The sequence below is a fragment of the Lissotriton vulgaris genome, chromosome 7 (assembly GCF_964263255.1).
Source record: "Lissotriton vulgaris chromosome 7, aLisVul1.2, whole genome shotgun sequence".
Lineage (NCBI taxonomy): Eukaryota > Metazoa > Chordata > Amphibia > Caudata > Salamandridae > Lissotriton > Lissotriton vulgaris.
Window position 1 is genome coordinate 368,208,473 of NC_141695.1, and position 12,990 is coordinate 368,221,462.

Here is a 12,990-nt window from a genome sequence, read left to right on the forward strand (position 1 = left end):
TATACGTTTGTTGCAAAGTCACCCTATGCCCTGGGCACCCCTCTTTTGTGCGGACTGGTATTGGTGGTAACTGACTCTGCCTGTCCCTGGGCTCTGCCTAACCAGGCACAGAGCCAGAGCTATTATGAAAGCACACCTAGAATACAGTGCAAAACACCTACATACTCTAGGGTACACTATGGGTTAGGGTACATCTATGATTGGTGTGACCTTCCCTATAAGTCCCTAGTACATTATTGGGCAGGGGGATTAAAACTTCCTTTAAGTCCCTAGTGTATAATAAAAGGCAGGGCAGTTTAGAGGCCAGCAGCCCTATCTGCACTTGCATGTATGCACCGCTGAACCCTTAGGTCAGTTTAAAAACAGCCCTACGTTGTAGGATTTCTCTTAATATGTACCCCTAACTCATCTATAATGTTTGGGACACTAAAAAAGTAGTAACATACAATAGTTTTGCATATTATGTAACCAAAGGGTGTTCCCTAGGTGTCCCAGTGGTGGGGGCAAGTTTTTATAATGAGGACTCTTATAAAATAGGTTTCATATGCCTTGGGTTTAGTGAAATTGCACATTTCACTTCCCACAGTGTATTAAAGTGCTTTCCGAAATCAACGTTTGTGCTAGGAGCACTGTGGAGTGAGGATCTGCAATGTTTCTACATATTCAGAACCACTAAATTCTCCCCTAGGAGTTCAAAGGGTGGTGGGTCCTGTAGATATAGCAGCGCTAAGATGCCCAAGGGCATACACGCGCTTTACAAAACCACAAATCGAATCAAATCAAATCAAATAGGCAGGGTCCTTATAAAAGGTGTTTTATAAGCCCTGGTGTTGGAGAGATTGCCCAGTTAATTTTCCCCATTCCTAATTCCCAGCCACATAGGTTAATATGGCAAGAAGTTATTAATGTATAACTCACACCAGGAAACATCAAAAAATATAATTCAAGGACTTAGTAGAATGGTATTGTCATGTTGTTTAGGCTAGTCCTGTCATGTATACCTCTTTCTACATTCATTGCCCCATCCAAACGATAATGACGATTCTGAAACAGGTGACCTTTTACATAGTAGCCTTCTTCTGTCTCTTTGACACCAGGGTCTTAGTATTCTATCATAATCCCTGTACCTGATGTACATAAACATGCCCTCAGGCTACGTATAATTATTCTGTCAGAGGGTTACCACTTTTTTCATCCTTGGCCAACAGCCAGCTGTGCATGATCCCATTTGTATGGAAAAACATTTATGATTGTTTTCAAAACAGTTGTGACTGTTTTCAAAACATATCGATTCTTGAAGAAACCTTGGAGAGACCACTGTAGTATATAAAACCCTTATTCCCCCCTGCAAATTAGTGGAGAATTCCTTCCAAGCTGACACAGGGTCCTTCATGCTGAATCTTCGACACGCAGCAGTCTGACATCCCTTGTGTGGTGTCATACTTGACGCAGAGACGGAGTCCTTCATTCTCAACCATAAGGTGAGGGGGAAGGTTCTTCCCTAGGGGATTCTTGGCTACATATATACATATTCATGCTACACATGCAGATCTAGGCTAGCTACATTTAGGCAAATTACCTAGGCCACATTTTAGGAATAAGCAAATGCTACTGTTTTATCTGAACTTCTTATGTTCATCTGATTAGCACTATTGTAGAAATCTATCTACTGTTTACCATATTAGTACTTGCAATTTGTTTCATACGCTTCTGTCTCCTGATTATCGCAGTAAATATGTTTTACACAAGACTGACGCTGGACCAATAAATAATTATTGAAACGTCCTAATAGCCATCCTGCGTATTTTCTCAGAATCAGTGAGTACGAGTGCCTGAGCGAAAAGTACCGTACTGTTTTCCACGATCCCTGAGGAATCAGGGTTGTCATGGTCAGTGGTTGTCAGAAACTACCTACGCCACCGTAAGATACAGGGAGTGGTAGTGGCATTGTAGAGCTAGCTGGCCTAACGGCTGACATATCCTGTGGGGGTGTTTGGAAGCGGTTTAGACACCAAGCTCTCAGTTTAGGTCATCCAAAACATGCTGGGCCTGGGGATTCCAGGGAACTACATAACATGGCGCCCAAATGGGGCTTGGCTCTATATTAACAGTGAAAATCTGAGTAGTTCAGTCATGCTTTCTCAGACAGCCCTACTCACACTTTTCGGAGACATCTGAAGTGGGAAGGGAGATCCGCCTCAGCTTTGCAGATATACTCTGTGTATTGGCGGAGGGTTTAAACAAGCTTGTAAGGATAAAAGTTTCCCTGCATTGTACAAAACCGTAGCTCTTACATTTTTCCCTTTTCTTTTGAAAATGACTGACCCTGCGAGTAGCGCAGGGGAAGACGAATTTGCAAACACTCTTAACATCACAGAGAATTGCAGACATGCAGTCCCTATATAATTGTGAGAACACGGCGTACCCGCAACAGGTGGCTGTGTTACCTTTGTGATTGAGGCACAAGAGGTTTTTCATCAGAAATATTCTATTCTTGGGTTCAGTTCCCACCTGCAAATACACAGACTACATTCTTCCACACATTCATTGTAGTTGAACCACCAGACAAATACATTCCATACAAAGACATTGAAGTCCCTTTAACTTACCAGTAACACAGAAACTGGTTTAAAGGCACAGTCCCACACACAACATCTGTCGTGAGACTCAGCCCACTCAGCATGGAAGGAGTGACCTGGCAGGTCTTAGCTACATATACTCCATATCCCGAGATAGATACTCTACCAGTGGATGACGTCCGTACAATACACAAAGTCAGGCTATACAGACTCATTGTCCGGTTTGTCATGTGAACATTAACAGTCCAACCTGCGAGAAATGCTCCAGCTGGTCCTCATCAGACCACACCTACAATTAACCCACAGAAACTGAAATCAGTATTAGGGACAATTCCTTCCAAAACGTAGCAGATTCCGTTCAGGATTGCACAAAAAGTAGCACAGCTGAAAGCAGTATTTCCCTATACAGGTCAGCAGGAAAAACATAGAATGCTAACCATTTGCTTGCCAATGGAGATTTTGCCCTCAATCGAGGATTGTACCACTTGGGGAACAATCTTTGCTGCTGTATACATCAGATTAAACGGGACCCCTTCCATAGCAGTTGTTCCAGAGTTATTGGAACAGATACAGAATGAGTATGGGGCAGGACCTGCCCTGGAATTGGGGATGAAACTAATGGGTCATTTCACCCAAGTCTCTGCAATTATGTTGAGCAACATAAAGGGAGATGCAGCAGCAGTGCCCATACACAGCTGCCTAAGGGAATTAGCACCTATAAATAGGAAGCGAGAATTACCCAAAATTATCGAAGAAACCTAGGCTGCATTATGTAGAGATAATTTGGGAGCCTAAGCGGGGAAGCCTCAAATGGCAGGTAGTCCCAAAAAGGGCAAAGTGAAGCAAACAACTACTTCTTCTAAAAAGAAGTGGGATAACAAACAATCCAAAAATAACAATACAGAAAAGAATTCATGATCAAGGGGTGGGTCTCCCCAACGGAAGTGGTCTGAAAAGAGGTATAACCTTAGGAATCATGATAACATTGGGGAACCTGATAGGTATCAGGGCACTGATACACGTTCTTTTCAGGGTTCATCAAAAAACTTGGAGAGGGACGGGCGATCAGAACTAAAGACTGAAGCTCGACCAAAGACAAAAAAGAAACACATCGTACTTCATATTACATTATCAAGCAGGAAGAACAACCTAAAACAAAATCTCTTTTTTTTTTATTGAGATTTATGGCAGCAGCAAAAAGAAAGCCAGCAATGTTACAGAAAATAAAACACATGAAAAAGAAACAAAGCAAAAAGAATAATAGACATCCGTACATATTGCTGAATATCTTAACAGTTCCATTATTGACATTAAGTTCCGATCCAATTGGCGATTGGGGACCATAAATTACATTAAAAAGTTTTCTTTCTGATGCCCTTCATTTAATATAGTGCAATTTCAAGATGATACATAGACAAGAGCTTAGTTTGCCACATAATAAAATTAGGTGGTTCCTCATCAAGCCAACGAGAGGTAATACATGAGCGATATGCAGACATGCAAATAAAAATAAATCCTTCATCCGCTTCAGGGCCCCTGGTTAACCATGTTCTCTTCACAGCCAAAAGTAACCAATGGTGCTGTTAATTTAATTGAAATGCATAAACTTTCAAAGAGAAAGCGCTCTACATGGGCAATAAATTGACCTAATTTCGGGCACAGAAAAAACATGTGGGCAGCACCCGCTGCATGATGGCTGCACCGATTACAATTTGTCCCCCGCCCTGAGCTCCATTTGGCCAATTTCCCTGGTGCGTAATATAACTCAAAAACTGACATAAATTGCTGACTTATCAATGGCCCGTTCAACAATACTTTACCAGCAATTGCAATGCTTCTCTCCAAGTTAACACTTTGAACGTTCAGTTTATTCTGCCATTTAGCAGCTCTAACCTCTAAATCATCTTCTACATTTTTCAAAAGTAACTGATATAAGGGCCCTATTTTGTGCCGATGTTTAATCACTTCAAAAATCGTAATTTTCCCCAAGACAATCATGGATTTTGATAATTTCTGTGCACAAAAACTTCGTATCTGAAGGTACTTAAAAAAATCAGAACAAGGTATATGATATGCATTCATTAAATATTCAAATGAGGCAAAGTCATTCCCCTGGAATAAATCCCCAACCTTGCTTATCCCTGGAGTGGTGTGGCTCACTGGTTAGAGGCGGCAGACCCGGAAGCAGAGAACGGCCCGGGACCAGGGTTCAATCCCGACGCGGCAGGGTCGTGAACCAGGGTCAGCGGACTCGATAATTCTCGCCTCGGTGCCTACTCTAACCAGGGATCACACTCGGCAACTCTGGGCATTAGCTTGCCTCATCTCCACAACGGCCCCCCACAAACGCCGGGGATGCCTGATTTCACCTTGGAGATACCCAGGATGGAACATCTCACAGGGAAAGCCAGGATGGGTTCCCCAGTGGTCTATAGCGCCAGGACACCTCCGGGTAGCAGTGCGCTTTACAAGACACACACTTACTTACTTACTTCTATGCATCACACCATTATGAAATAATTCTGGAAGGAGAGAACAGTTCTGCAGAGGAGTATATATTTTTAAATTGGCGCCTAACCAGACTGTCTTTTTTATAGTTCTCCATATAACATAAGCCGTATCGAAAATCTTGAACTTGGTTATTTTATAATAGCTAGGCTCGATGATCTGATTTAAGCACTGTTTAGCCTCAGCGCCCAAGAGCATTTCATAGATGGATGGCATCAAGAAGTACTCCGTGGAGTCTTCCGGCAGTATTAAAACACCCATATGCTGCAGTATCGCCATCCAATGATAAAACTGAAAATTAGGGATACCCCATCCCCCTGTCTCTCGAGGCAACACACAACTTTTTAATGCTCTCCTGGCCCGATGGTACCCCCAGAGAAATCTAGAACACATTCTCTCTATATGAACAAAGTAACAAGAAGGTATCAGAAAAGGAATAGCACAAAATAAATACAAAAACTTTGGAAAAATAAGCATTTTTATCACTTTACTACGCCCTAAAAGTGAAAGCTTCAAATTGTGTACTCTTTCTAATATTTTGTTAGAAGATGCTATAACAGGGTCAAAATTAATAGGGATGATTTCTTCAAAATTAGCTGTGATCCTTATTCCCAAATAGGTGGCTTCCTTTTCTAGCTTTATATTCTCTGGATGGCCTGCCACCGAATGAATAAGCTGTGTTTTGTCGACATTAGGTTTGTATTCGGATAGTCGACCAAATTCCTCCACAGATTCTACAATGATGGGTAATGCCGTATTAATCTCAGCTGTCACTACTGCAATATCACCTGCATAAGCGCAAACTTTAAAATCCCAGTTATTTAACTGCACAGGTTTAATTGCAGGGTTTCTCTCCAGGTTTCTAATAAATGGGTCAATATAAAGTGCGAACAGCAAGGGCGAGCAGGGACAACCCTGTCTCGTTCCCCTTGCTATCCGCACTACCCCCGACATCGTCCCAGAGACACGGATAACAGCTGTCAGCTGAGAATACAGTGTCCGTATTGCATTAACGAATTCAACAGAGATCCCCTTTTTCCCTAAAACAGACCACAAAAAGGTCCCCTGTGACCAATCCAGCAGAGATATTGTCCGTCTAATATGGTCTGTGGTGCCTCTTCCTTGTATAAATCTGTTTTGTCTTATAGAGACGAACCCCGGCATTAGATCGTTTAACCGATTGGCAATAAGCTTCGACTAAATTTTACTGTCTGAATTCAGCATTTAAATTGGCCTATACGACCCCATTTCTTCCGCTTTTTTGCCTTTCTTTTTGAAGACAACAATTATAGCTTCCGCCCATGAGCGCGGGGCCTTCCACAAAACAAAATCTCAATAAAAAAATAAGAAAGTAGCTGGCTCATAAAAAAAGACAGTTCCAGGTTACTGAGGACTCAGCCTCTGAATGAGTAATGAGCTCTAACGATGCTAGACAGCAACGCAGAAGTAACAATACCTCACCAGAACCTGAAGGATTTTCTGATGATAGTAATATTGAATGAACATATCACGTGGAAACACCTGATACTGGAGTTAGCGTTCCACATAGACTGTAAGAAATTACACTCCAAATAGAGGGGGACATCTCAATAAAAGTTAAAGGTCTCTTTTGGGAGAACTTAACATATGGATATGGCATCCTGTTAGCAGAAAAAGATTGCCTGCCTGAGTTTGTGATGAATTGCCCAAAAGGGGAAAGCATAACTTTGCCTTCTTTCTCTGACCTCGTTCCAGAATCTTTGAAACATTCATATGTGCAGGAGTGGGCGCTAGCCCGAGCTCAGGCATTATACCGCAACCATGTAGTGTGGGAAGTGGTGACTACCTACCATGAAATCCCATTAAAATCTACTCCAAATCCACAGAGACAGTACCCTATTAAGAATTATGCAAAAAGGCAGGTCAAAGAAATCTTAGACCAAGGTGTGATTGAAGCTTGCACCTCCCAATGAACAATTCTTTGTTTCCCCTAATGAAACCTGACAACGCATATTGTCTTGTTTTGGATTAAAGACATTTAAACACTTGCACAAAAACATTTGCAGTACAAAACGCACACAGTGCCGCATTAATGAATAATATTGTGTGGAAGAAATACAAAACAACATTGGATATCTCGAATAGATTCTTCTGTCAAAATATATCTCCCGAATGCAGATATTTGACAGCACTCTCTGTCCTTGGCACATTTTTTGTCATTTGCCACAAGGGTATAAGAACAGCCCAGGGCTATTCTCGGCAAGAGAATCAGAAATATTACAAACATGCGATGAAGAGGCAGTGTCCTATGTAGATGACATCTAGCTAACAGACGATGAATTACTTGAACACTTGAGCTGGGTGAACAGCATAATTGTGGGTTTTGCCAACTTGGGCTACAAATTTAATTTCAAGAAATCAAACATTGCCAATCCCAATGTTCTATATTTTGGATATGAGCTATCAAGTGAAGGCAAGAGCCTGGCAGCCCACCTTTTAGAAAACTATGCGCTGCTCAAACCTCTAAAGACTCTGAACGGTTTACAATACATTTTAGGATTTCAAGATTTTAGTAGAACATACATTCTGGATTTCTACAACTTAATCAGACTTAATTCCACAGCACACCAGTGCACACAGGAAAATACAGATATATTAAGTTCAGTTCAGGCTGACATGATAGCATCGAAACATTTGCACACACATGTGAATTCTACCAACTTGGTCATCCAGGTGGTCCCGGGTTGATCAGGATATATAGATCACTTTCAAATGAAGGTGAGACAATCTCATTCCATACAAATCACATTTATATACAAATGCTGAAATGCGATTTGCTGCAACAGAAAAATACTGACAGCACTAAGACAGCTGTAGTGAGAGAAAGAGCACTAGCTCAGGGGGAAAACATAGTTGTTGTGACTCTGGTACTAACCATAGAGGCTATTCCCAAAGCAAGCATTCAAAATGCAAAAGCACTGCATCCACGTTGGATACAATGGGCTAATTCTCTCACTGCAACAGACGTAGATTACAAATACGATTCTACATTGAAATCACCAGCGTTCCTGCAATACGACTAGAATGTCCTCTCCCGAATGAAATCTTGCCTCTTGAAAAATATGACTACATCATTTACACTGAGGGTTCTGCTCAGCCTGCCGTTGGAAGTAAACAACAGTATAGCGCAGCATGTGCTATAGTGAAGGGTCATATGCGGGATGGTATGTTCCATCCCAGCAACACTTCTACACAATTTCTAGCAGACTGTACCACGCAGCTGGCAGAACTAAAACCCCTGATACTAGCACTACAGTATCCAGATTGGGAATTCCCCACACTGATAGTGTGCAATGTATTTTACTGTGTGCAGTCTTACAATAAATATATTCATTATTGGGGCCAGATTGGGTTTAGAGATTGCAAGGTTTTCACAATTAAACATAATTTGTTATGGGAACAAGTGGCAAAGCTGAAAGCATGCCTGCCACGGGCTGAAGTTATTCACACCTTGAGTCATCAATGTGTTGGCATACACTTTGAAGGGAATTCACTGGCTGATGAAGCCACCAAGGTGACAGTGCAAACTGCTGTCATTACTGTAATCACTTGTTCTAGTACGAGGATAGACGGAGACATACTCATGGTTGTCAAGGCCCCAAAAAATGTCTAGACCATTCTAAAGGGTTTGCACTCAAATATTCCAATAACTTAGATGTGCAAAACACATCGTATGTTCAAATTCTAGGAGTGGGGGATAGAGTGATATCAAACATGGATTGCATATTTTTATTGTATTATTATATTTTAAACTGTCAAATAGTTTTTCCTTAATCTTCATTTTGTTCTTAAGATTTTTTATTTAAATTGTGAATTTTTTATGTTATGTTATGTTATGTTATTTTGGCTCTTTTATAGCGCACGGCTACTCCATGGAGTGTTCCGGCGCTTTGACAAAGACCCAAAGGAGAGACAATCCAGGGCAAATGCAGAGCAGCAGAAAAAGAAATTACTGGGTAAAAAGCCATGTCTTCAGTTCCTTACTGAAAACCAGTAGATTGCTGATTTTCCTAAGGGAGACGGGCAAGGAGTTCCAGCATCGTGGTGCCAAGTATCAAAAAGAGCGGCCTCCAATTCTAGCCCGTCTGATGGGAGGAACAGAAGCCATGGCCAAAGAAGCCGATCTCAAAATTCTGGAGGGCCGATAAAAGGCAAGACGCCTTCTGATGTATCTAGCCCCTGCAAGATGAAGTGCCTTAAAGGCGAGAGTCAGCGTCTTAAAAGTAATCCGTCTCGCGACAGGGAGCCAGTGAAGCCTTTTAAGCAGCTCCGATGCACTTGCTCTTCGATGAAGGCCAAAAATGGTCCTTGCAGCAGAGTTCTGCACTAGCTGAAGGCACGCAAGAAGACATTTTGGCAATCCCAGATAGAGCACATTCGCATAATCAAGGCGGGAGTCTATCAAAGCCTGTACTGTGGTCTTTCTGTGCTCCAGGGACAAGATCGGAAGCAATTTCCTTAGCATTTTTAAAATGCCAAAGTATTTCCCTGTGAGCTCGCGAATCTGAGGCCCAAAGGAAAGGCCATCATCAATCTGGAAGCCAAGATTCTTCGCCTTGGAAGAGGCATCTGCCGGAGGGTACATGTCAGGAGGCCACCAGGCCTTCCATCGCGGAACAGGAGAGCAGCCAAAGAAAAGCAATTCCGATTTATCGGAATTACATTTCAGACTGTGCTGTTTAAACCAGCCAAAGACCGCTCCTAGACAGTTCCTGATCCGCATACCATCAAAGTCAGAGCCCTTAGTGCAGGTGAAAAGGAACTGGGTGTCATCAGCATAGGAATCGATCTGGGCACCGAACGACTCCGCCACTGCCGCCAGAGGGGCCATGTAGATATTAAAAAGGGTGGGGCTCAAGATAGCGCCCTGAGGCACCCCCACCTCCAATGGCGGCATGTCGGCGGAGAAAGGTGGCGCCCAGACCGTTTGCCGGCGGCCGGCCAAGAATGACTCGAACCACTTCGACACCACTCCACGCAATCCGATCTCCCAGAGTCTTAAAAGGAGACCGTCATGGGGAAAGGTGTCAAAGGCTGTCGACAAATCCAGCATTACTAATATGGCCTTTCCACCTAAATCCAGAACTTTATGTAAATGGTCTAAAGCGGTACCTTAAAAAAGCAACATTCTTTCGTATGTTTTTATCATTATGGTGAGCATCTTTTATTGTTTAAAATATATCGAAATAATGATTTTGAATTGATTGCATATTAGGTTTAATTCTAGCTGCACACGATTGTCTGGGCTCAGCAGATTCAGAAGTCACTGCTACAATTTCCTTACTAAAGCAGCGATTCTTGTGGCCAGGTTTGTCTAAACAAACCAAGGGTTATGTTCAAAAGTGCGACATCTGTCAGCAAATTAAAAGTTCCACCGTGGCACGGCCACCACAAACACCCTTACTCATTTCAGACAGTCTCTTTATTGTGTATATTTGAATCACTGTGGCCCCCTAAATTGAGACGAAGCTTACAAGTACATCTTGGTGGCAGTAGATGCATGCTCTACATCTCTATGGGTTTGGCCTCAGTGCTTGGCTGACTGTCAAACTGTTATAAAGGATTTGCGAGTCTTCATCTGGACATAAGCAATTGGCATGTTACAGTCTGACCGTTGTATGGGGTTTAGCTCACGGGCTTACAAAGAAGCCAAGGAAGGTATGGTGTGGCCTTGCGGTACTCCTCCCCCTTCCATCCCAAGGGAAATTCAGTAGTGGAGAGGAAAAACCGGGACCTAAAGCAATCCGTAACAGAAAGGGTATTAGGTATGGGCAGTACGTGGGTGAATTGCCTGTATGGGGTCCAAAGGGCACTAAACAACATGCCAAGAAGTTCCTTGGGAGGACGTACCCCCTCTGAGATTCTGTTTGGGTCAAGAATGTGGGTACCTGACCTCGATTGAGCCAGCACAGTGGCGTATGTAAAACCATTTGAATTGAATGACCGTTTGGCTATTTTACAGGAACTCAATGAAGTCTGAGCATTACATAGCAACGTCCAAGTAAAACGTACCACCACTGGGGAAGTGAAACCGAACCCGACAAGACCTGCCTGGGTCCCAAAGATTGGGGATTCAGAGAAAAGATCATGGACAAGAAGGAGTATGGGCCATCCTTCAGAACACCTGTACCTGTCCTGGCGATTCAAGGAACAAGAACAGTACTTCTACTGATTCTTGCTGGCAAAAAAGAAAAAAGATTCATCTCCATTGATTTGATAAAACCATACTATGTGGATGATTCTCAACAGCAGGGCACGTGTAATCCTGAGTAGCCGCAGATCTCCTATCGCTATTATACAGGAAGTTCAGATGGAAAGACTAATACCGTTTCAACAATACTCTGCCTAAGATGCAGGAGTATCGAATAACGGAGTACGAACTATACCAGTTGAAGTTGAAAAACAACCAAATACAAATGAAATGCACATTGCAATTCATACCAATAACGACATATACAGCAATGTGCCTACACAAGAAGCAATTGCTGGTTCTACAAACACAGTATGGTAACAATGACGCTACCCTGTGTCCCTCAGAACCTGGGTATATAATAAACTACAATGGTTCTGTCGGGAAGAAAAACAGAAATAGTTGTTTGATACCTATTAAATAAGTATGACAAGTATAGCATTTGAATTTGTTAATTCATGAAATGTATCCCAAAAAAGTTGGAACACATTTCTAATGACGTAGAAACAAAAAAGCAAAACACCTACTAGTAAATGCTTAAGAAAAGGCTCTTCTTTTATATCAATTAAACACATAAATCAAAATTTAAAATAAATGAGAGGGCTGTCAATACAAGAAATACTGACAAAGTGACATGTGGTATAGTGACATTAAGTGCTCAGTGTTAGTGGTACAGTACATATATACAAGGTGATATTATGTCCATCTCTTTACACAGGGGAATAGAATGCAGTCAGAATAAAGGTAGGCAATAAATTTGGTGAACAGCAAGTTAGCTTGTTGATTTAACAACCAGAGATTTATTTGATCGTCCCAGGCAGAGCATTATTGGAATGTCATGGCGGGTCTTCTTCAGGACAAGAGGGAGTGTTGACAGCATAAAAAATGAGCGGAAGAGAATTCAAAATTGTGTTCCAACGTAAGGGGCAGGGCAACTAAGTAGCTAAAGGGCATGCTGTTACTCACCCAAAAAGTGGGATGACTCGCTTCGGCAACCCTTCCTGGGTTAAAGCCATAAGATGATCAATTGGCACTATTACAAACCTACACTCTCTGATGATTGGGGCATTGAGACTGTAAATACTATGCTCTCAGATTTATAACATCCTCCAGCATTTTCTTATAGGGAATTGTACGAAGATACACTTGACTTCGACAGTATGTATTGTTACCAGCATTATGGTTATCACTTTTTGCACAGAGCTAGTGTCCCACGCACTGTAGCGTTCTAATCTAGGATCCTGATCGATACTGTGACCTTATGCCCCTATTCGGCTATAAATCCATTTATTCCCTATATTGGCATAACCGTTCAAGTGCAATATTCAGAAACTCGTCTCTGGCCTCACACAAACAGAGCCACATTCCAGAATAGCTTTCTCTGCCACTTCCTTTGCAACCAATTAGTGCAATGACATAGCAGAAGTTACTATCTGAGATTCCTAGATTAACACTCCGAGTTCTTCAACAAGATAAAAACTCAGCAACCTGGAAATCCCAGCTTGCTGTGTTTTGATTAGTAATAGAACTCTAATGAGCACTGATAGACGATCACTTCCTAGTGACATCTTTATTGACATCTTATGTCCAAAAACTTACGTCAAACAAGGCACCATTCAGGTATAAATATTACCAACGTTGCCTTAAGCAAACGCTGTGTTGCTGATGTTGCTG